Consider the following 24,496-nt stretch of genomic DNA (forward strand, 5'->3'; position numbering starts at 1 on the left):
GGGGAGACTTCAACCCTCTTTCTTTGCAGGGCAAACTATTCATATTAATTTTTATGTATTTGCAGTTTTCTTGACCAATCGTATCYGTATTCTTGTAATATTATGAAATAGATTACATTTGTATAATGCTTTGCACCTTTAAATGTCTCAAACCTTGTTTGTTGGCATTGTYTTGATGTTCTTAAATAGGTAAGTATTTTGGCTGATGTTAATGGGAATTTTTAATGTTAAAAGTGCAAATCGAAATGACAAAGCTTGAGCTGATTTACTCAAGTGTAAATGCAAATTGACATCACTAGCATTAAAAGAGTTTTGCTCTATTTACAGTGGTATAAAGGAGATAAGAAATTGTCCCCAATAAGCCTTTACATGCATCCATTTTTAGGGTGAAAGAGTGCACTGAAGCCCTGTGAGATATGAAGAAGCTGCAGGAGTTCAGTGGGGCTCGACCACCGATTGCTGCGGAAGAACCTGCTGTCAAGACTGCCTGCCACAACATCCGATTCTGGTAAGAAGTTTAACAGTTCAGGCATGACTTTCACCTCTCAAAAATTTGCCTGGACATGACATGACAGGGAGGAAGAAACCAGGCGTATAGAAAGGATGTAATCTGTAGAACTGAACGGCCTTCTTAGACTGTGTATGTGACAAAAATAGTTTTTGTTTATAATTGGTTAAAATGAAATTAATGGCAATCCTCCTCAGTCATTAATTCTTTTGTAGAGACCTTTTGATCTTTCATCATTAAATTGCTTAGAGATAATTTAAAACCTTAGAAGAAGTAGTACTGTAATGAGAGCACATAGTTCTGATGCAGTAAGCTCCTTGATCTGTATTTGACATCACTTCTGGTCTTATTCTGGGCCAGAAGTCTTGACAAGTTATGCACATGGTGGAGTTGTAAGCTTGCAGAAATGCAAAAACAATTTTTTTCATGGAGATCAGAGTCAGATTTGGATTGTAAGGTCTTGAAAAATATCCACCTCGACCTTACTACGATGGATTTAATTTTAAATGATTGTATTTCTACAGAGATAAATGAAAGTACTGGTAAGAATAGTATTAGAGCAGTCTGCCCGGCACTCCGCCGTTGTTCCGGTAGGTACAACCATCCGGGCAGACACTTCCAGGATTGATAGCAAATGTCAGTCGCTCAATACGGCTGGCAATACCAGTCCATCTTTAGTGGAGGACACTATTAATAGCCAGGTAAAAGCATTTGTGTATTAGAAGATTCCAGTTATGGTCATACTGTGTCAGGAAAATGTCAGTGTTCAATCTCATCTTGGTACTAATGATTGCTAATATAGTACTTACAGGATAATAGATGAGGAAGGATGGATTACAAAGTTATAAATCAATCAAAGTTTTTGTGATACATTTAAATGCATTTGTGGCTTGTTAAATCGCCAAAACCCTCAAATTGATTTTTACTTTAACAATCAATCCTCGCTACATTTTTAACATGCAGTCAAGAGTTAAATTTTTGTAACTATGAGTATTGAGAAGAATATTACAAGACTAGTGGGAAGATTTATTACATTCTGATGACTGAGCTGAAAGGATGTATACCCTATACCACTGAAATGTCAAGATGCAAAAGGCTGATTAGTGAAAAAGAGTTTGTTTTACACAGAGCAAATTCATCTATATGTTCATCAGCAGTGGGAATTCATCTGCACAAATACTTAGAGCCACAAAGACGATCTGATATCAGCCACTCATAGGATAACGGGTTTGAGTTTGTATTGGGAATACTCACAACGTTATCTGTGATGAAACTACAGCACTACACAGGTAACTGTCACACATTTAAGGCTGTGCAACTACTCAAATATTCATCATGGCTTCTGATAAGCAGCAAATGACCCTGCAAGGTTCAAGCTTTGTGTTCACACATTTACCCAAAAGGTTAGGTTCCAAACAAGGAAGAATCTTTCTGGGGAAAGCATTTCAGTCTCTGTGATCGAGTACTAGCCTTTAGCTTTGCAGAACACTTACGTATTTGAAAACCATATAGTAAGTATGTAAAAAATCGGCAGCTGAGCTTTTGACAGAAGCTTTGCAACTGAAGCATGTGCAAACCAAGAGATAAACCGAATCCACTAGACACAGCCCACACATTTAATCCAGGCTGCAGGACCCTCAGAAAAACAAGGTTTTACTAAGCATTTATCAGTTTCTTCTGAAAACTGGCCCGTGCAATGTGTAGACAGCACAGCTTTGCATGCAGGAGGCTACGTCAGACCCACAAACTTTGGGTCATCTGAGAAGATGCAGGCTGGAAATCATTAGTGGGGAGTTTCGTGATAACACACAAGGTTGTACAAGCATCTGATGTTGCTCTACATGATGTTTCTGTCATTGCCCCCCTGTGAGGCATGCAGAGTAGGGGGGAATATATGTGTTAGGTGTACAGAACCCCACACTTGCTTGGCATGTGTCTTTAGCGTGGCTAAATGCATGTCCAAACCATAAACACTAATTTCTGAGCCAGGGYGACTCTATTGTTTGCAGTTGTCTGCTCGTATTTTTAGTGTTAAAGCCATGTTGATTGGAAAAAAATAAAGAGCCTTACATAGTGCCAGGTTAACAGAATGCTTATTAAAACGATTAAGAGTAGGCCAATGACAGATATCAAAATATACTTGTGCACAGGGAGAGATTAATTTGATGGGTTCATTTCCAGAGGAGTTCCCCAGAGATCTGGGTTTGTTTTGACACTAATATTTTAATCAGAGAACTAAACAATGATGAAAACTATTAACTGGTGAAGTCTGTAGGTAAAGCAAACACTACTGAATTAGTAATAATAAGGAAAAAGCACAAATCTTGAATGGATCCCAGTGACCAGCTAACATGCTCACTGACCAATAATAATGCATGCTGTTACTTCCAAATGCATGTTAGTGTCACCAGATATAAGATATGCTACACCTAGAAACTAAGAATGTAAGCAATGATTCTGCCTGAGAGGAATGTAGCCCCTTATTCAGCTCAGTGTGAGCTGTCAGTGCAGCAGCGCAGCTACAAGAGCCAAAGGGCTTCTTGGATGCGTGAGGAAAAATGTGTTTGCAGCAGGAAAGGAGTCAAACAAATGCATTTCTACAGCAAGTATTGGTGAGATTGCTGGTAAGATTGTGTCACCGTGTTCTGGAGACGACACTTCAAGAGGCAGATATGGAGGTCATTGGGTTAAAAGTACCAAAACTGATGCACGTGCTGGAGAACTCGCCTTGTGGAGAAAGAAGCAAGGAGTTCCGCTTACTCAGCTTGCAGCAGATGAGGTTGAGAAGCACACAGATACCCTCTGAGGGAAAAATATAAATAGTGGGGGTTCCTGTCCCGCTGACAAAGCACACATAGTGAGAGCCAATGGCTGGAAGCCAAATGCAGACCAATTACATCTTAAAATAAGACACCATTTTCTGGCTGTGAGTGTAATTAGATGCAGAAATAGCTTGCTAGGTGAGGGAGAGACCTCACCATCACTTAAATTTTTATAAGAAGATTTAGATACTCTTTCTTAAAAAAGCTGCAGTCGAGCTGTGATGAGAAGTGTGTGTGTTTGTAGGGAGCGAGGAGGGGAATGGCAGTGAAGGTCCATTGCTGTAGGTTTCCACATGTTTTTTTCTGGTCTTGGAGTGTGTAAATCCTCGTTTCCTCAGTTCTTTTTGTGCCTGGGTTGCCTRCTCTGCCTTCCGCAGCCCGGCGACAGAGGCAGCTCCATGCATTCAAAGAAATCAGGCGTTTTTGCAAAGATGTTACCCTAAATGTGTTCTAAACTGGCCCCTGATTGTCTGCACTGCCTTGGTTTGATTTAGAACTGAAAGCACTGTGTTTGAGAGCGAACAGTTTGTTCTGTCCAGCTTTCTGAAACTCGTCCTCAGGTGCTTCTCGTGCATATTTTCTGCAGTGCCCCTTCTGTTTGCACTACAGTTTGAAGACTGATGGCATTTTATCTGTCTCGCTATGTGTATGGGAATGAGACTGTCTGTGCAGAACAAGGTTATCTGTTATTCTTTGAGTTTTATCATTTGCAATGTTTTTGTCTCATTTTTGTCTCATTTAAAAAGTCTCCCAGCCATTTATTATAAACAGAAACGTGACTGTGTTTACCAGACACATGACAAGCATAGAAAGCAGCATAAAAATTTGTAAATGATGCACAAAGTTAGATTTGCTTAAAGTGTTCATTGAATGCATTATGAATAGTTAATAAATTAGTGGAAGTGAAAATCAATTTCGTGAAGGATTGGCAAAGAGGAAAAGAGCTACATATGCTGCATATTTCACGTAAAGTAATGTGGCCAATGGTGGCATTAAAATACTTGTCAATAAATAAAATCTCCTATTCAGTTGTAGCTTAAGTCTCAGATTCAGAGTTGTATTGAGCCAATTTTTATTAATTGATATGAATTCAAACTACCATATATTGGATGATATTTCTTGCTTGTCCAGCCATTAAATTAACTCTTTAAATGCATTTCTCATGTTGGTATTTSTTTTGATAAAGACGTTAGAATTGGTGCTGAAAATGAAACCCAAAAATAATTAATTCAAAAGTTAGCATAATAGTCATTTTACTATGGACTTTTCTTTAAGATTACAATGAGCTTCTCAGACAACTCCAAGATGCCTGTGGGCTGACAGCATAAATGCTGTTTGGGTTGTTTTGGTTGTGTCACGGGCAGCGAGGCAGCGGGACGGCCCGTCCCCAAGCGCTGCTCCCTTCGCGGGGCCGCCTTGTGTTGTGTCCCCGAGRTGTCTGGAAACGTTCTGACTGTGAAGAAGAGGGAAGAAAAGAAAGTGTCAAGTAAAAAGGTAACAATTAAAAATAAAGCAGATCACTCCTCTGGTTGAATGATATTTTGTGTTAACTCAAAATTCTGCCTTTTATGATTTTTGGCCAGTACTTGAGAAATTAACTTTCCCTTTGGCTTAAACTTTCTCTTTTTCCTTACCCTACGTGTTTAACTTCAGCGCCCAAAAAAAGAATACACTGTTTTCCCAGCTCTTGTATTTTTGTTTAGGCCAAGAGCTTCAGCCAGATCTTTCTGTATTTTGCCCCAGGCATTTATCCCACTTTCCTTTGACAGAAGAATAGAAAACCACATTTGCAGTATCCCTAAATTAATTATACTTTTCCAGGCTTAAAATACAGTGACAGATCAACAAAACAGCAGCAGAAAACTAATTCCTTCAAAAAATATGAAAAAAGGAAGTTGTGTAAGATGGAGTAATTAATCTTGCAATAAAAATAATTGTTTACAGTTAAAATTAATGTAACATGCATTCCTCAGCAGATAATAAATTATGGGTTTTCTCATTAGCATTTGAATTGATTTCCTCTAATTTCTGAGGAACACATGAGCATGTGACTAGATTAAGTTTAATTGGACTACAGCTGGCGCTGCTTGTGTGTGCGTGGGGTGGGGGTTGACTGATTTGGCATCTTCCTGCGCTGCGTTTCATTGTCTCCTTCTTCCCTTTCAGCTYGTTCTGCAGAGATTATAAGGCACTGTGGGAAAGATTTAGAGAATTAAAATGGAATATAACCCTATTGTCTGTGAACAAGGCAGAACGTAGGTGAAGTGTTTATGCAAGGTGTGTGGTGTCAGCTAGTGAACATGCTGGAAGCAACACCCCTATCCTACTTTAAAGCCAACCTAATACCCCGTATAACGCACGGAGGAAAGACATTATCAGAGAAGCGTTTGTGGATCTTGCTGCTGCTTAGCTGGGTGCTTCGTGCTCACTGAGTGAATGTTACTGCTGCTGGAGGAGAAGGTTGACTGGGATCTGCATTATGCTCCAGAGCTCAGGTCAGAGCTTGAGATTAAACCAACCTTCAACTGTGGTTTGAGCTCGGAATGGGAACTGGAGCACTGGAGGCAAAAGATAAGATTTTAAAATTCCATTCCTAGCTTTACTAGAGTCCCTCTCCCAGCCTTGCCCAAAAGTCCCTCTCCAACAGCCCATATGGAAGSGCATGGGATGAGGTCAAACATGCAGTGCTATTCCCCTGTGTGTTCTAGCCTTCATCAACATATAACTCTGGGATTTCTTCAACCAGAGGTGATAACATATTTAATAGTCTTGGATGGATTTTTCTTTCATAAATATGTCTAGCAGCTTTATGAATCCAAGCGAGCCTTCAGCATCCACAGCATCCTGTGTCTAATTTCTGTAGCTAAACAGTGCATTGGTTGATCTACTATTTTCATTTGACACTGTCTAGTTCTTATATTAGAACAGACTCATTTTTTTCAGCTTCTCCATGCAACTTGTGACTTTTATATCTAGGATCACGTATTCCCTGGGGCTGCTCTTTAGCCCAAAGAGTCCTGCTCTCCTTAATCATTCCCATGCAGAAGTCACTCCAAGTCCCTAGTTGTCTTTGCTGCCCTTCTCTTTGCAATTTTAAATTCTGCTGCATCTCTTTGAGTTGGAGAGACCACAGCTATGTTCAGTGCTAAGGGTGACTCATCTTGGATTCATACAGTGACATAATTTTTTTTCTGTACTCCTTTTTGAAGACTGTAGATTTGTAGGGCAGACGTGTGAGGAGTGCTGTGCTACTTGGTGTGACTGGGAGTGACAGGAGGCAGAGCTACTTAAAACAGAGCAATACAAAGGGCTACCTGTTGAAGAAGGTAGCATCTCATGCAAGAAGTGGGACAATTAGTAGAAGAGAGGAAGAAAAGCCCCACTCTAAGGTGTTTCATACGCTGAGAAGGGAAGTGGTCTCAGGAATCTGAAGCGGACAAAATAGATTCAGGGGAAGAAGAAGTGATCCAGGGGCATATGTTAAGGTTATTAATGGGAAAGGCTACAAAATATAATGAAAAGACAGATGCTAACAGCGAGCAATTTAATAAGAAATGCAGATAAAGAGCCAGACTCACCACAGTGTAATTCAATTTAAGCCAACAAGTGAGGAAACACTGGAAGAATGAATATGCTTCATGCTGTATAATGTTGGTTTTGATTCTCTCTGCCATCTTTTGTCTTCCAGGTGTTTTCCATCATGGCTAGAGATGGAGAACAATGTTTATTGTTGGTTCATGCTGAATCTGAGACAAGTAACACATGTGAGAGGGCTTAGAGAAAATGTTTTACAAGTCAAAGCAGAGACCTTATGCTGATGGCATTTCTATAAACCTTTCTTCCTGAGCGTGGTAATTTGTAGATAGACCAAATCCAACTAGAATAGGGAGAAACTGGAATAAGGCAAGGCAGTCAGACAAAAGGAGGACAACCTTCCAAAAACCTCCAAGAATAATACACAGGAAAACATAAAAGATTTCTAGATCTTGCTTGTATATGAGTTGAGGAGTTGTCCATTGCACGAGTTGTGTCATTTTTTTTCTTTAGAGTTTCCTCTTACATGTACTTTGAAGAACATAACTTATGAAATATTTAGTGCTGTATAGGTGTTATTTTGGACTGAATACTATTTATTTGCCTGAAATGGGTGTGAATGTAAAAGATTTTCTGTTTGGGGGACAAATTTGCTTCCCTAAATTAACTTCTCTATGCTAGAATTTRGCCAGTAATAATACAGTTGCTTTGAGAAATCTATAATGGCATCTTAAACTTCTACGAACAGTGAGGAATTAAGTTTTATGTTTCATGTGAAAAATTACAACTCCAGCAGTATATTGTATGTTAGCACCATGCTGTGACATTGGCTTACCATTGATTTGAAGAAAAGACTACTCCCTTCTCAGGGAATAACGCTGCATCTGTGTTTTCCCTGGAGCTTTTTCTGCTAAATAGTGATCAGACAGTTGTTAAGTGTAAGGGGTTTGTGAGATTTAGGAAGGCCAGAGCCCTACATGCTCTGCCAAGAGATTGCCACTCTCTGGTTATCTTTCATGGGAACAGACGTGTTGAAGAAACGTCTTGCAACAGGAAAAACAAATCTGAATATCAAATGTTACCTTTCTTAGTTAAACAGAAATATAATTCTGAATTTAATTATAGGTAGCAATGTAATGGTTTCTTCATGACAGCCATGCTTAGAATTCACCTTATGGACCTGCTGTTTTCTCAGTTCAAATCTGTTGAGGAAACAGCTGTAGACAGCTAACATAAGGGATTTGAAAAATATTTTTACCACATTGTTTGTGGGAGGTGTCCCCTGGATACCAGGGAAGACAGGATTCCCAAGCTAATGATCATCTGGAGGCATCAGCTGGTGGTGGGATGACCATTAGAAAGAAGGTAGGAGGGAAGCAAGCGACACAATGCTTGTGTGGTGCTTTCCAGAAAACGCTGAGTGCCGGTACTGTGCCTGCAATAAAAAAATATGCTTATTACTGTTTCACTTAGGCATGAAAAATAATGATGCCAAGTTTAAATATAGAATAGAGCATTGAAAGAAATAGTTAGGAAAAGAAGGAATGAGAGCAGCTAATTGCAAGTCTGATTTGTTGGGCATTGGGCTTTGCTATTTATTTTGTAGCCCCCTTGTCCCACCTCTGGCTATGAGCAAAAAGAATCCTTACTGTAAAGCACAAATATCCCCCTTGTATTTAAGCACTAATTTGGAGAGATGTTGTAAACTGCTGGCTACCCAAAGCCATTAAAAAAGCGGTGTAGCTAGTAGGGAACCTTCTGCAGTCAAGGGCTATTGACAGCCCTCACCCTTCACCAAATTGTTTCCCCTCTGATCATTTTATAAGTCTGCTTTCATGCATATTTCATGATTGTAGCTGGTCAAAATTTTAGCTAGCCTGGACTAGCCTCTTGCTTCAGTGGCACCCCCTGATCAAAGGGTACAGYGCAATCCGACTGCAGCACAATGTGCCCGGCACCATCTCTAATTGGCCGCGCTGTCAATACGGGATTTCAGCCTGCCCAGAACCTTCCCTCTTCCCTGCTTTATGGGCATTAAATCTTTCACCAACTACAAACTGCCTCCCCCGCTGCCCCATACTTTGTGCCGGAGGAGAGCTATACTCCATAACCTTTGTTTTCGGTTTTATCATAAATTGAAATACACACACACTTAAATTTTCCTAATAAATAAAGTGCTATGTTGTTCTAAAGCTGCCTTTTCACCTCATTACAGCTCAGCGGAGTGGAGAGTGATGTCATGGTTGACCCAGCACCAGCATGCCCATAAATGATACAGTATGTTCCCCCCTTTACTTCCTGGCTAAAGCACTGGGAAGGAGCTTAATATGAAATTCATGCCGTGATGACAGATTTAAAAGTTGCTACAGACTGTAACAGACAGCAACTGCATTTTGCAGACATACATGACACATACCACTCTCTTGTATTTTTAAGTGATGACATTTTCAGTTTAAAGAGTTATGTTTCTATTGCGTATTATGGCTGTCTGTCTACAAAATTAGGCAGGAGGAGGGAAGGAAAGGACAGGACAGAGCAAACACTGATTTTGATATAGAGCTCTGCTTGAAGAACATGTCGAATGTTAATCAGCGGTTTGAGGGGCGGCACGCACCCGTTTGGAGGCAGGCTGCCCTGCGGCCCTCCGCCTTTTGGTGGATTTGGGTGCTTTGGAGGCAGACCAAGTGTTTGTGCTTGAGCTGGAGGAACGGGCCCCTCACGCTTTTAACAAGGAGACTGAAAACCCAAGTGGTGCTAAATTGTAAATCTGCGAGCAGGAAGCTAACGCGCCAAACTTGAGGCACCCTCCTTTGGCTGGGCTTTCCAAGCAATTAAATAAATAGCCATCATGTGGTGTCTCCAGGGCAATAAAACCTGCCACTGAGGAGAATTTATGGGAATGGGCGAGGGAGGATTTTGCCTGATAGAGAGCTCTGATGTTCTCCACTTGCACCTATGTCTGGGCTGGAGAAGTTTCTCGTGAAAATAGAGCTTGACTGTAAATAAGAGTCCAGGTTTATAACCTTGGCATCTTCTTTTACCCTCTGCCGGCTGCCCTTTTCTCTAGCTACTCAATATCACAGCACACATGACAGAAAAATAGTCACTCAAATTGATACAGAGCAAAGTTATGCAAATACATAAGAATGGATTACCAGCATCGCACTAGATCAAAATACAAATTGGCACTGGCCTCTTACCAGAAGGCATTTCATACTGTTGCTGCAGTTTATGCCATAAAGGAAATTTCCTACTCTGGAAAGTGTATTTATTAATTTCCTTCAGAATTCTTAAACTGCTGACCAGGATGTTGGAGCAGCTGGAGAAGAAGAATATCCTGGAGAATCCCTCCAGGTTTTACACTGAGATGCACATTTGCAGAAACAGATTTTTGTCGTCTTTTAGATGCTCAACACCCAGAAGTCAGAGCTGAGGGAAGCCAGCACCTTGCAGAGCTATGTCTGGTATTCCTGGTAGGAATTCGCAGTCACAAGAGACATGATCAACAAAGCTCATGGTTTATGTACCTCAGTACTGAATCTCCACATTTTGATTTAAGGACTCCTGGCAACATAACCAATGGGGGCTAAATTTTCCTGCACTGCATGAATGCAGCATTGSCAGTCTGTTCAATATTCAAGTTATTTATCAGGTGGAGTCTTCTCCAACTGCCTGAAGACAAATCCCTTCACATAGAGAAGCAATTTTTACAACGGAGCATAAAGCTCCTGTTCCAGTAAGGCATCAGCTAGTGAAGAACAACGCAGCTTGAATGAAATCAAAAGAAAATTAAACCTCCAACCCCACTGAATCTGTAATATTTTGTCTCTCTCTCAAAAAAAGATGTGTTTTGTTTTTAAGTTTCAAAGGAGAGCTATATTTTTTAACTTTCTTAAAATCATAAAGTACAGAATATCTCTTCAAAAGACTGATTGAGAGATTTCCTATTTTGGTCCTAAGCTGAGCTTGCTCGTAGAAAGGCTGCAAAGCATGTCGGCCTTTGGAGGTCCTGTTGTTCAACAGAGAAGCTGACATGAAGGTGATAATTCAATTATATGACCTATGTTTCGAAATATCCTACGATCTAGAATTTACATGTCTGARGGCAGAGTGAAACCTGTGTCAAGATGGAAAGGTTTCACTATGAGGTTTTGAAAATATGTCACACTACTGTTGCGGGCTGATTTTAGATGGACTGTTGTAAATAGTCTTGACATAGGTAGTAGGATATGTTGTTTTCTGTCTTCTATTACAGCTGCCAGACCACCGGGAACATCTTTTTAATTCTCCATTCAATCCAGTTTCCCACATCTATATCAATTTATCTTTGTCTCTTGCAAAGCCCCACTTAGCTGAGTGGCTCTCATTTGTCCCCTGACCTTTGACTGCTACTGGTTATGTTGAGTATAGGATAAGAAGGGGAAATTGCCATGAGAAAGGTGTTTTTTTTCTCCATCAATCCCTTGAGGAACAGCCTAGTCAATGCAGAAAATGTGAGGATAATTTGTAAGTTGTAGCTTTATTTTGATTCCAAATACCACTTTAAATTATTGTTGTCCCTACAAAGTATATAAAAATATTCTTAAGAAAAGTTATCATCATCCTATTTTCTGGAAATGAGAGTGTATTAGTTCGGAAATCATTCAGATTTTATTCACAGCAGAAAATTCCTTTGACATTGAATGCCAGGATTTTTTTTTTTTAATTATTGTTTTAAAACAGCAAATATTATATCGCGATCACTTTGCTACTTCTATTATTTTACAGCCCACAGAGGACTGTTACTAATTTTTCAAAATTAGGACATTTTGAAGTGAAACCCATCTGACACTATCAAATGTAAGGAATTAGAGACTCTTTAGAGCTAGTGGCTTGTTCTCCAGACCTGGAGCATGGTAATAAATAACTGATGGACTTAACTGGAATCAGGAGGGTAGATGTTCAGAGCTTGTGTGCATGTAAATGCTAGTTGCTCTGTTTATCTTTCCAAAAGCAAATGGGTCTGCATAGAGCCGTATGATATTGCAAACTTTAATCACAAGTGTTCAGAAGCGGTGCTGCCTCCTCGGGAAGGACACGTGTGTGAGTGCCAAGCAGAACAAGCACAGCTGCAGGCGCTGCACGGGGCTGCGTTTCTGCTTCGGTGTGTGCTGCAGAGCAGCAGCCCGGTGCCCGGCCGCTCAGCAAGACGTGCCACGGGGAGCAGAAGGGAGCCCAAGTGGCACCATCTGCGGGAGCGAGGGACAGGGCTGCTGCACGAAGGTCACACAYGAGCACTGCCCTCACGCAGCGCCTTTGCCAGAGGCGGGGCAGAAAGGGAACCAAAACAATTTGCTGTGGCCTCCCAGTCCAGCAAGGCAGAAAACAGTATTGCAGGACAGGAACAGGTTATCCTTTAGGACGTTAAGCTGTAGAGTAATGCTCGTTGTTCTCACATCTTCATTCTCACATTGTCCATTGGTAATTGTTTTTGCAGAAACGCTCTGCAAATTTGGAGGCTGATTCTGCAGATCTTGCCCATGTGACTTAGAAATGAGAGTTGCCCTCTTGAAGCCAGTGGTTAACGTGGGCAAGTCTTGAGCTGATACCTCATTCAAAAACAATGAAGGAAAAGGGGCTTTTTTTCTACTTTTGCTTGCATTTATGAAATAATGCATATTTCATATACAAGGCAGATGTGTCTGGCCTCTACATTATAATTGTAGTCAGCCTCCCCGGGCTGCTCTCTGCAGAGCTGCCTTTCCAGCAGCTCAGCCCCAGCCTGTGCTGTGTGTGGAGTTATCCCTGCCCAGGTGCAGGACCTGTCATCTCCCCAGACAGTCAATATTAACAGCTCGTGCCAGATACCTGGGAAGGGAGGCATGTATCACAAAATGATATTAGTGCTCAAAACACCTTCTGCTATTATCAATCTGGGTACAAAAGATTACAGGGAGGCTTCTCGTTCAGATAGAAGGGAGCTCTGTGTTAATACCTGCCATGCTTTTGTGCTCTCAAAAACTTCTTTTTTTCTGGGTGATGGCTGCAAAAGCTTTGTGAAAACAGGCTCTGCCACGATGACAAATTCTGTCTCATTGCTTGCTTGGATTCCCTGTGGTTTCTCAGTGTCAGTCATCTTCTCAGGTTTGGAAATAAAAAGGACTCTTTTCCTTGCTGGGTTTTGCAGCACCTTTCACAGTGGGTTCAGCTTAACGGTCTTGTTAATGCAAAAATGTAATAAATAATAAAAAAAATCCATTAATAGATCATATTCAAATGGATAGTCAAACTAGGGAAAAGCAGTGGTGCCAGAAAAGATCACAGAAAGTGAGCAAGTGATGAGGCTGAAACCCTTAATGTCATCCTTTAGGCAGATGTTACACATGATACAACCAGTGGAATTTTTGTCATCTGATATGCTAGAAAACCACTTTAGTAAAAATTTGTATCACAGATGCACAGGCTTCCAGTCAGCTGTGGTGCTGGGAAAGCTGGCACTTACCAAGAAAAGATTACAGGCCAAATTTGCTGATGTCAAGTAGTGACTGACTTGTGCAATTGGGATGAGCAGGCAGTGAACCTGGATGAAGTAGGGCAGAGGATGACCAGCACTGACAGGGCAGAATGCCTCCTTTTGTGATAGATAGTGTTTGCCTAGGAGGGATGGAATGATATTTTGGAGAGACAAAAAAAGGCTGAGCAGATTAAAATAAAATAAAACAAAGTAAAATAAAATAAAATGTCTTGAAATGACAGAAGCCTCTTTGCCTAATACATTTCATACAGAATCACTGATCTTTGGTAATTGACTACCAAGATAAATTTGCCTGAAGTTATCTCAGAATGGTATGGTTTATTTCTGTTTAATTTAGAGATGTTTATCTAACCAACAAAAAATGTTAGAGGGGTTTTGCACAGCCAGGTTGTGGGTCTCACTTTAGCTAACACATAGTGTCACCTCATGCAACTGCTCTCCAATGCAAAGAAAAGATTCACATTCTGACAGCGCTCCGCTACAATCTTCTTTCTTTTCAGATCTGGTGCAATGGAAATGTTGCTGTATTCATGTAATATCCTCTTTGAAATGATTTTTTTCTGCTCTTTTCCGCTTCCCTTCTCTCTCCTTTCTAGGATACAGCATTTTTTTTCCCTCCCTTTCTAGGATACAGCATTTTTTTTTTCCTCCCTGTTTTAACCTTCTAAACACTCAGAGTAGAAATCTATTGTAAATCTAAATGTTTATATGGGATCTAATTGAAGCTTTTTGACTGTTCAATACAATGATTAGTCAAGTATTATATCTAAGGAACATGATTTGGGCTTCAGGATGTTAACTATGTACTCATTAACATCTGTTGTATTTTATTTCACTGGTAGATAAAAAGCTACATGTATCTATGAAGAAGCAGAATTCACCTGTGAGTGAGCTGGAGGAGTTTGGAAAAAGTTTATTGATTATTTTAGGGGAAATGGAATTTATTAATCCCCATCTCACCCTACCCAGAGCTTAATCCCAGAATGTTCTTCAGGATGACTTGATGTGTGTTTTGGTGCTACCAAGACCTGAGTGACTGCAGATAACCTTCTCCCAAAACTACAGTGAATGTGGTCTTGGTACAGCACTTATGTATTTGTGTAGTAAATCTATTTGGATTAAGCACAATCAATTTTCCATACCTTTACTGTTATTTTTTTTTTTTTTTAAGTCTTGGAAATTATATATATTCTTTTTTAGAACCTAAATATATTGACTGATCGTTATGCCCACTAAAAATTCAAGTTGTGGTTTTGAGCATGGCTCTTTTTTTGTAAATGTTTGAGGTAAACTGGCACTCAGGTGAGAGCAACATTTAATCCAATTTGACTGTCATTTGCCATGTGCTCTCCTTTCAGGACATAATTTGCTTTCTCTTCTTGGACATTATAAATGGATGGGATGAGTAAGTCCGCCCAGACTTTTCTCACCTTGTTTTATAGGCGCATGACAATGGCTTGAGTCTCTTGGGAGACATCTCTGATAAGCAGAAAATTCCGGTACCTTAATGCCATTACTTGAGAAAGAAATTTCTTTTGGATTTAGCTGAAAGTCTTGTAAGCAGATACTTGCAGTGCTTTCAGATAAGATGTGTTCTAAAAATGCTCAAATGGATGACTTCATGCCTCATTTTATGACATTCCTGGAATACTGTTACAAATACAATAAGTGTTCATTTAATCACGAATACTATGCTAGTTGTCATTTGTGAGACAGTGCAATAAAGTTCTCACAAGTTCTAAATGGCCAATTTTATATAGAATACAATATTGTTGAGCTATAGCAGTGACGTTCATTTTAGGCTCAAGGATTTAAGTTTTAAATTGAAGGGTCTTTCTCTTATTTCGCCATCCACATGACTTCCCGTAGAAGTTAATCTCTAAATGCACTGAGTCCTMCCGTTTTATAACATATTTTATAGGGGTAGGTAATTGCTCTTGTGGTGCTCTTTGCTCAGATTTTTTTAAGTTTATTCTAGAAATCTGCTGCCTATAAAAACTAACAAGAATATCTGTGTCAAAATAGTTTTCCTGTGGTAGTACTGTCTAAAAATAACAAATGAAGCTGATATGACGCCCGGTTTATGCATACTCTTTGTATAGGTTTGAGTGACATTTACCACTTGGCATAAGCTATTTACATCCGTTCATCAAAATATGACTCCTCGTTGCAGACTCCTAAAGCTAAGCCAGTAATATACATGATTATGGTAATTTAAAAACGAAACATAGTGTAGAAAAAGAACATGATAAATGCATATCATCTAACTCTTTATGGCTCCAGTAAATTTTGCACCTTAGGCTAGAGCAAATACGTTCTGAGTTTCCCGTGCAACAATCATTTCGGAAATGAGTCAGTCAACAGGCTTTTCCTTACTCGTTATTACTTCGCCTAAAGATCTTGGGAATCTGCTTTTGTTTCATTATCAATTTATTTCAGAGAAACCTGAGTTTTTCATTATTCATTTATTTCTGAGTTACCTAGTGCTGAAATCATAATTTCCCTTCAGTTTCGTAACGAGCACAAAAGTAAATCGCCTTCCTATTCTGCGAGCCTACTTCCGTGCTGGAGATTTCATTCTCAGTGTGATGCTTTAATCTACAAATTAATACAGCAAACACTCATCACAGAGCCTCAGAATGGAGGGGGAAAAAAAGGTGCCTTTTCCTGGGATCGGGTAATCACCTGGATATTTCCATTCTCTTTCTTTGCAGCGCAGTGAGTCCTTTAGCAAGTGGAAAAGCCCGTGCGAACGGCGGGGAAGGCGCTTGGGGAGCTACACAAAGGCTGTGCGGTTTAGACCTTCCCTGGAACGCAGGCTGCAGTTTAGCTGTCGAGGCACTATCATTCTCCTCAAAGGTGAAATGATTTAGAGGCCTAGAGAAACTTAATTTTTCTTGATCACCATGTGCAACCTGGAATTTTAATGGCAGGCATAATTAATTCTTCTGATGTTAATCATCAGGGCTGGGCTCCACAATTATCAGCCTCGTGCAGCTGGGGCATGGTGCAGACATGAAAAATTAGGAAAATGAATCAGTAATAGGGTGGCAGATTTAATCTGCATCATGAAAACAAAGTTAAAAAGAGGGAGATCGAGAGAATTTCAGCTGAAGCTTTTGTGCCAATGAGCACTGACAGAACTGAAAAATGTTGCCGATGTCCAAAGTGATTGGTAATTACCAAGCCATTGAATTTTTTATTGTCAATTTATCATTGCGCCAGAGGTTAAATTTAACATCTTCTTCTAAAGCCATCACTCTAGGAGGAAGGCAAGCTTTGCATCACGTGGCCCGGGAGTCAGTGAAAGGTTAATCAGGTATTCCTTTAGTTTGTGCGTGCTTCCAAAGCAGCCTTTCCTTTTGTGTCCCTTAAGCTGCATCCATACCATGGGGTATTTTCTAATTTATATTACCTGTGCATTTCAAAAAAAAAATAGTAGATTGCATTCCTCAGCACAGCATCATCTGTCTTGCTGTGTATTTATAATACAGTATTTTCATACTTCCCCAGGCATATTTTTTACCCATTTCAATATATTTATGTATATAGAAAATTTATATATATACAAAGAACTTCATGAAATAAGGAAAGCATAAATAACAAAGAGAATAATCTCCGAAAGCACTGCAGGAATCTACAAGATAGAGGCATGAATTGYTTTCTTTAACTTCTAAATTGTATTATTTAATTCAAGCTTCATTTTGCTTTATTCTGACGCCATGTCGTTTGTGAATGATCTGCTTTAAGATCAGGTAATATCTGGGATGCTACAAACTGCTCTTACGTTGTAAGGGCAGTGAGGGAAAGGCTGTCTGAATTGTGCATCTTGCACAATGCCCAGTGCAGTTGTGGCACTTAACAAGTGACAAATATCCCTGCTCATAAAGGAAGCTCACCTTGGTCCTCTGAATATTCCCCCTCAAGAATACTTAGTAAATGGTAGGGTCTTTGTTAATGCAAAAATTATATAAGACKGAATAAAGGACAGCATCTAAGCATCCTGCTAATAGAAATATGTGACAGAAATATACGTAGATCTATTAGGAACCAAACTGAGCCTGGAAATGGGTGGAAATCTGTTAAATGAAATAGTAGGATTTGTGTATCTCTGMCTGTGGTTAGATCTGTCCCCCAAACTCCAATTGCATATTCTTATACTCATTGCTATTTATCAGTCTCTTAACACAGTGTTAAATATGTCTCAATCTACCTCAGTTTTGCTGAGCAATCTCCCTTCTATTTACCCTATTTTTTATGTGAGTGTTATATTCATTTTAGATGCTAGGCTGTGCTCAGATTAAAGGAATTGTATGCATTTTCTATAAATTAAAAATGGAAATGGCCTTTAGGGGAGAGTCAGTGGAAGAATCAATGCATGCATTAATTACTGCAATTCATTACCCAAATAAACACAAGACTCAGCCTTTTCCTGGATACAAATTTACGGATATAAGATGTTTACAAGAGACAAAGGCTTGTGATCCTGCTCATGTTAATCTGCAGATCAAAGTATGTGAGCCCATAGCTGGCCGAGGCTCCTTTGGGGATACCAGAGCTGGGATCAATCCCCACGCGCAGGCAGTGAGTTATTGCTGCTGAATACAAAAGCTGCTCACGTGACACCACTGTCCCCTAACAACAGGGACGCCCGCTCCAGATAATGCTTTGGAAGAGCTTGTTTTCTTGATCCCCCACTTTTCTATAATTAAACCATAAAGCAATATCTGTACCATGACCTCTGATTCCCTTCGTAAACAAATATATGCCTCAGTTCAGAGCAGATACTCAGTCATTTGAAAGGAAAAAAAAAACATGAAAATGTAATCTTTAGCTTCCCAGAGGCTTTCTGGAATATCAGCAGAAGGTTAGGAAAAATACAGCAAATAAAATTATACAGAAAAGATGCACTGATTTATTGAAAAATATTGTATTCTTTTGAGTTAGCATTCCGTCTTTTCCATGAGAAGAGACTAGAAGAGCATTGGAAGAATGTAATTTTTCCTGTCAGCATTTGGATGCCTCCCTTGGTCATATTTTATAGGCGGAGGATGAATTATCATATGGAGGTTTGYGTTCAGGAGCACAGAGCCTGGTTTGAATCGCGCCGCGTTTCGTGGCGCTGCCCCTGTGGCAGCCCCGGGCTCGGCAGCTCCCAGCCAAGCACATGCTGGCCCATTCCCACCTTCCTCTTGCAGCACTCAGCTATTTTAATTGAATTCTGTCCAAAACTGCAACTAATTAAGAATCAATTCAGGACCATTAAGTGGGACTGAGCTGGCCAGTGTTGAATATTTCAAAAGTTTGCTTTAATGAGAGGAGTTCTTGGGTAGAGGGAAAAAAGCCCACAAACAGATTAAAGATAGTGTAGGGACCTTCTCCAGTTAAACTAAACAACTAATGCTACACAGAAAGATGCTGAACTTGTAGTCCTCTCTAATTGATCTTCTCCCTGTTCTTAAGGAAACTCCAAAAAATAATGAGTGCAGGTATTTACTGGGTGTTAGTCATTCAATAGCTATTTATAAGCATGGGCAATTGTTGCAGTTCACAGTCTCTCTTTCTCTTCATCAGAGAAACATATGTTATCTCTTTTCAGACATATTAACCTTAGAACTGTCAAGACATTTTCTCTTCTTTAGGCTTTGTACTTCTGCAACATCTGTTTATCTGCACCGCGTTGCCTGCAGATGGTATTTTTAAATTTGTTTGGGGGCCGGGATGCCATATTTTTGACAGCTGTAGTTTTGTTTCACCACAGAACAAACCTTTGCTAAAAACCCTGCGCTTTGAGGGAATGATTTTGTTCCCATTATTCCCTTAGGCATATCAGTTTCTCCCCCTAATCTTTTGCTATTATGAGTTCTGCTAATGAGCTGGTGGTATGGGCATTTAATCTTTTCAGGAGGAACAGAAGAAACAATATATGATTGATTTTGATTATTAGTGTGGGAATGCATACAACTAGATTGAGATAGTCTAATATTTAAGTACTAAAATCAGTACACAGTAAATTGAAAGTACAAGCCTGAACATTTTATGTGGTAAATGCTAAACCTCACAATGACCTCAGCTTATGAGAAGCTGCATGGGTGAGRTCTCTTGATTCGAGGAAAACTGAACATAGAGAAGACTCTGCTGTGGCTGTGTTTGAGAAACAACCATGCAGAGCAGTTTATATTCCTCGCATGTGAATATGACATTCATACATTCAATGGAGACCTTGGTGTAATAACTTTATACTCAGTATACATTTTAGATATTTTGTAGAATACATTAAGAATTTACATAGGATGTTACCAGGAACCTTCATTATTTCAGAACCAGTTCATTTGACTGCAGTGGAAAGAACATGTTTCCAGTATGCTGCAAAAGATAGCAATTAATATGACAAATGAGAGCAATTGTAAATAGCCAATAATTTTTGCATTGTCTACTTTTATTTACCTCTGTAGAAAAAAGGAATGGTTTCTCATCAGGAATGGAAAGGGCTCCTTCTTGCCATTTACCTTAGTGCTTGCTTTGGATCCATGAATAACCTGTTGATGGAGAAATTGTGCACACATTCCAAATTTTGCTTCTGGAAGCTTTATCTTTACCTCCTGTGGAAAAAAAWATGGTATCCATATTTGTAATGGATTTGTAGTGAAAACAGCAAAAGAGAAGAAGCTGGGAGGAGGAAGAAGGAAAAAGGCTGTCTTAAGCTATGAGGACCTCCTTGTGCTCAGTTATGATCAGCCTGGCAAGCATAGTAATATACCTGCAGCTTCAAGAGGCCTTCTTCCTTTGTATGTGGTGTTCTTTGGATTTTAGTTAAGAATATCTTCTTTATGCAGCCTCAGTTTCTGATTCTGTCAAACATCTTCCAGACCAGTCACATCTCTCTGCGAGGCCCTGAAGCGCTGTTCTTCTAGCTGTTGTGTTATGGTTAGGGATTCTGGTACCGATGTCTTGGTAGGCATGTCACTGGCTAAAATTTCTGAAACTGGGTAAACTGAGGAAGATGGAATCATCATTATTTTTATTTTTACTTCTTGGCCAATACCTACTGCCCATGGAGTTTGCCATGGAATTTGCCAGCAACTTTTTMTCAAAATTGCCAGCAAGGTGAAGCTGCAAGAATCTACCATTGGCCTTGTTTTCCTTTCAAAAACTCATGAAACACATTTGACATCCTTGCAGGGAAGACCTTCCTGTTGCTAAAAGAAACTGAGTGAGGTGAGAGGGGAAGCCGTTATTTTTCCTCCTCCTCTCGGCTATACACGGTGCTCCCTCCCTGCTCTCCAGCTTGGCTTCCCCRGTGAGGGCTCCCTTGCTCTCTCTAATGGAGCAAGGACTGCTCCCAAAGGGAAGGGGRAGCGGAGGGTGCTCACGACACAGGCCAGTCTAGGGGAGTCCAGCCAGGGCTATTGAGGTCCATTAGTGTCCTCAGGGCTGTGACAGAACTTTAGGGTTTGTGGTTCAGTGTATGTTTCTCCTGCTTCCCATTCTCCTGCCACTGAATTCTTTTCTCTGTGCCACCAAAAACGGATTTACACAATGTCTCTGCACTTCCCTACTTGTCCTCTACTCCCCAGCTCTGCCTTTTCTCACTGGTCTAAGAGTTTTAATACAAAGTGACAGCAAGAACAGTAAAACCTTGTTATAATGCCACTTGGGGTTTGGATGGAAAACTATTTATTTTAACAAATCCATGGCCTCATAGCAATTTTGCTGTTGGCACAGTGCTGCATACCGTGGCTGCTTGGAACTTCTTAGCCCCAGCAAAGACATTTCTACTAACCTACTTTCTGCTATTTCTACTAAGCCTAACCATGGCTGCTTCCTCACCAACAAAGGAGTATTGCTCTTATTTGCTAACGGGATGATGCTCGTGACACACACTTGAACTCATCTGATATTCTCCAACAGGAGGCAGGGGTCCGTGTGCACTCAGCCAATATCATTTTAATAAATCATGGCCAAATGAGGGTGGAGGCAGAACAGACAGGAAGCAGGTATGTTAACATTCATTTCAAATGCTTGCTGCTGATACAGGCATCCTGCTGGCTCTCCCACCCGGGTGGATAGTAAAGCAAGGTCACAGAGCATTAGGGAAATGGAAAAAAACAGTGACATGAGAATCATGGACGTTATAGGCAAGGAAGAGTATGAGCAGGAATTGAACTGAGCAGTGGCAGGGACTGCGTATTAGCCCATGTTTTGCTAGTGCTGCTATTGAGTGTCCAAAACAAGGCTTTCCATTCTTAAATAACTCCCTATAGCAAAGTGATTTCTCCATATAATTTAACTTAATTTGTTACTCAGAATGGTATAAACGTGCAGATTGACTTTAAAATATTTACATTCGTGCCTATTGAGCAGGGAAGAAATCTAAAGTGAAACAAAACACGATACAACTGACATTGCCCTCTGCCACTCCATGCACTTAGCACCAGCTTCCTGCAGGAGCTCTCTTGAGGAGAGTCCAAAAAGCTCCTGTTCCAGTGGCACTGGAAACTTTGTGCTTATATGAAACATTTTATTCAGATACTGGTTTTCTTAATGTATTCTATTCGTATGAAATAAAATTGTGTCTTTGAGATTTTGATTATTAAAGGTAAATACTATTGGCATAGTATCAAGTCAACAGTCCTCTTCTCCAGTTAGGAAATTCTGCCTTATTTACAGCTATTGACCCAGTAGCCTTTCCCAGCTCTACCCAAAGAAATTACAGTACAGGAATGCCCTATGAGACCAAACGGGCTAGAAGACATAAAAATGTACATCCTCATTCCGAGTTTCTCTGAAATTTCCTTGAAAAAACTTTTAAGTTTAGAAATACTCAAATAAACTTTAGAGTTGTTTTTGGTTGCGGCACCATAAAGTCTGGGGCTTCTAACATCATTTGGGGGGTTGGAAATTTAKCCAGTGTGTACTTAGGCAGTATGTTTTGCATTGGCAATCACCTACCAATTACCCCTGCCTGCTATTCACATAAGGTGGAACTGAGCAGGATAAAGAGCTGTAGAAGTGAACTATCAGTGGCAGGGCAGCCATAAGCTCACAGGAGAGGCAGAGAGATGTGGTGCCGTAGCTTAAAACAACCCATGGCCCATTGGTCAGTACGAGTGGGGAGAGGATATGAAGTAAATGTGCACCTGAGCTAGCCCACGGCTATAAACCCTCATTCTGACCTTGGAAATTGTGAACATCCACAAACCTGTTATAGATGTTGTTTTCAGAACATGTTCCTGGCATGAAACCACATAGAGGCAGCTCATTCTTTCACCATTGATATCAGGATTTTGYTTAGCCGAACAAATACACTAGATCATATACGGCAAACATGAASTGTTTTCATACCAGCATAAAAACTTATGCAGATTAGAATATACAGCTATGAACTAAAGAAGTGCCTGTGATGGCCACTTAAACTGCATGAGGATGCACTCTCACTAAACCCTGTACTGAGAATGAGGTCTGTTTGCATGRTTGATTTAAACTTGTAATCTTCATTCAGGTAAAAGTTGTGCTATGGAGAGGCTTTGTGCAAAMACTTTAGGACTGTAGGACTGAGACTTAAAAGGGAATTTGCTTTTGAAGTAATTTCTTCTTGCTTTTTTTTTTCTTTTTGTTTTTGGGGAACATAAAAGAGTCCACAGAGCACTGGTATATAAAGACAAAGACAGGCTGAGTATTACATCTTACCAGTGATGCACAAGTGTTAGTCAAATGGAGAGATGACAGTAGAATAAGGAAACAATTAAACTTCAATAAAAGAAAATAAGGAATAACATTCCAGTCCGATCTAATCACATTATGTATAGCATAACTTTCAAATTGGARGTCCATAAAACCCAACCACACCTCAGCCAGTTTGTCTGGCATCCGTCCTGTATAATAAGCCAGAGGTTCCTCGTGGCACAGCTCCAAGCAGTTTGAAACCATGTCTGCAGTGGGATGGCACCGAGCCACATTTCCAAAGAGGCAGAGTCATTTTTCTGGTGGGAAAGGTCAGGCAGAACAGAGCCATGAGGGATTTGATTCCCTTTTTCGGCTTTCTCTCCATTCTTATTCCTTTAAATATATTTCTTTTAATAGTAAAATTAATTCACAAACAGAAAACCTGCCATTGCAATAATGTTAAAGATCCATTTAAACTGACAAGCAGCAGGAAATCCAGAAGCAGAGTAACCTAGCTTGTATCATTATAAAAATTAGTAAAGTGTTTGATAGGTTCCTGGTTGCCTTTTCTCTTTCCCAACAAACAGTTTAAATTCTTATCTAATATTGATAGAAAGAAGAAGAGGCTGTAAAGGATGATCTCATTCCCATGTCTTATATTTGATTTGTGCAGCGTATATATGAATAGTAGTAGTTAATTTACATGTATCATCCATTTTAAATAATAATCTTATTCATAAAGTGTAAATGGACTCCATGTGTGACCAGACAAATCACTCCTAATTTTCATTATGGGAACACATATGGGAACTGTGCTCACCCGGGGTAGAATCCTGGCTCCATTGAAGTCAATGGCAAAATTCCCAATAATTTTGCAAGGGCCAAGATTTCACCCTTGATGTTCAGCCACCCTAGCAATACAAAGAACCAATGTTGAGAAACAGCATCCTGTGCTCTTGTTCTCTCTTCCCACACCTCACAGAAGTTTGAGCAAGGACYGAGTGATCGCTGAGTTAATGCAATCCATTCCTCTGAGTTTCCTAGCTTGCATCAAGTCCTCTGCTTGGTGTGAGAGGGATCCGGATTTACAGTCATAGTAGCCACCCAGTTTTCTTTAAATGCAACTAGTACCAATTATTGCACAGTGTTTGTTGCGGAGAGGAGAGGCAAGGCGATGGGGAGATGAAGATGCCTGGGAAGTGAGACAAGCACTGGAGCAAACTGGAGAGAAGGGCAGGACAGAGCTTCTCAGCAGTAAGAACTGTGTCTTAAGGGAGCAAAGTCAGTGGTAACTTCAGCACAGTCAGTAACTCAGCACTGAATCTGGCTAAATAGAAAACTCTGAGTTGTTCTATGTAGCCCCTCATTTGGCGGGACTTTCCAGACAGGTAGGAAGTGGGGAACACGGTGATGAGTTGTTCTTGCAACCTRATTTCATCCCAAACAGCCCTA

The 24,496-nt window shown here is 40.2% G+C and overlaps 1 long non-coding RNA gene across 1 annotated transcript in view; it reads left to right on the forward strand.

The window, feature by feature from the left end:
• The first annotated feature begins 414 nt into the window (after positions 1 to 414).
• The window catches only part of LOC112958262, a 127,739-nt gene continuing 103,657 nt past the window's right edge, over positions 415 to 24,496 (forward strand). The window contains exon 1 of the long non-coding RNA XR_003251393.1: positions 415 to 508. This is a non-coding gene — a long non-coding RNA (uncharacterized LOC112958262). The remainder of the gene's footprint in view (positions 509 to 24,496) is intronic.

This window comes from Nothoprocta perdicaria, unplaced genomic scaffold (assembly GCF_003342845.1).
Source record: "Nothoprocta perdicaria isolate Ctin4 unplaced genomic scaffold, notPer1 scaffold_83, whole genome shotgun sequence".
Classification (NCBI taxonomy): Eukaryota; Metazoa; Chordata; class Aves; order Tinamiformes; family Tinamidae; genus Nothoprocta; species Nothoprocta perdicaria.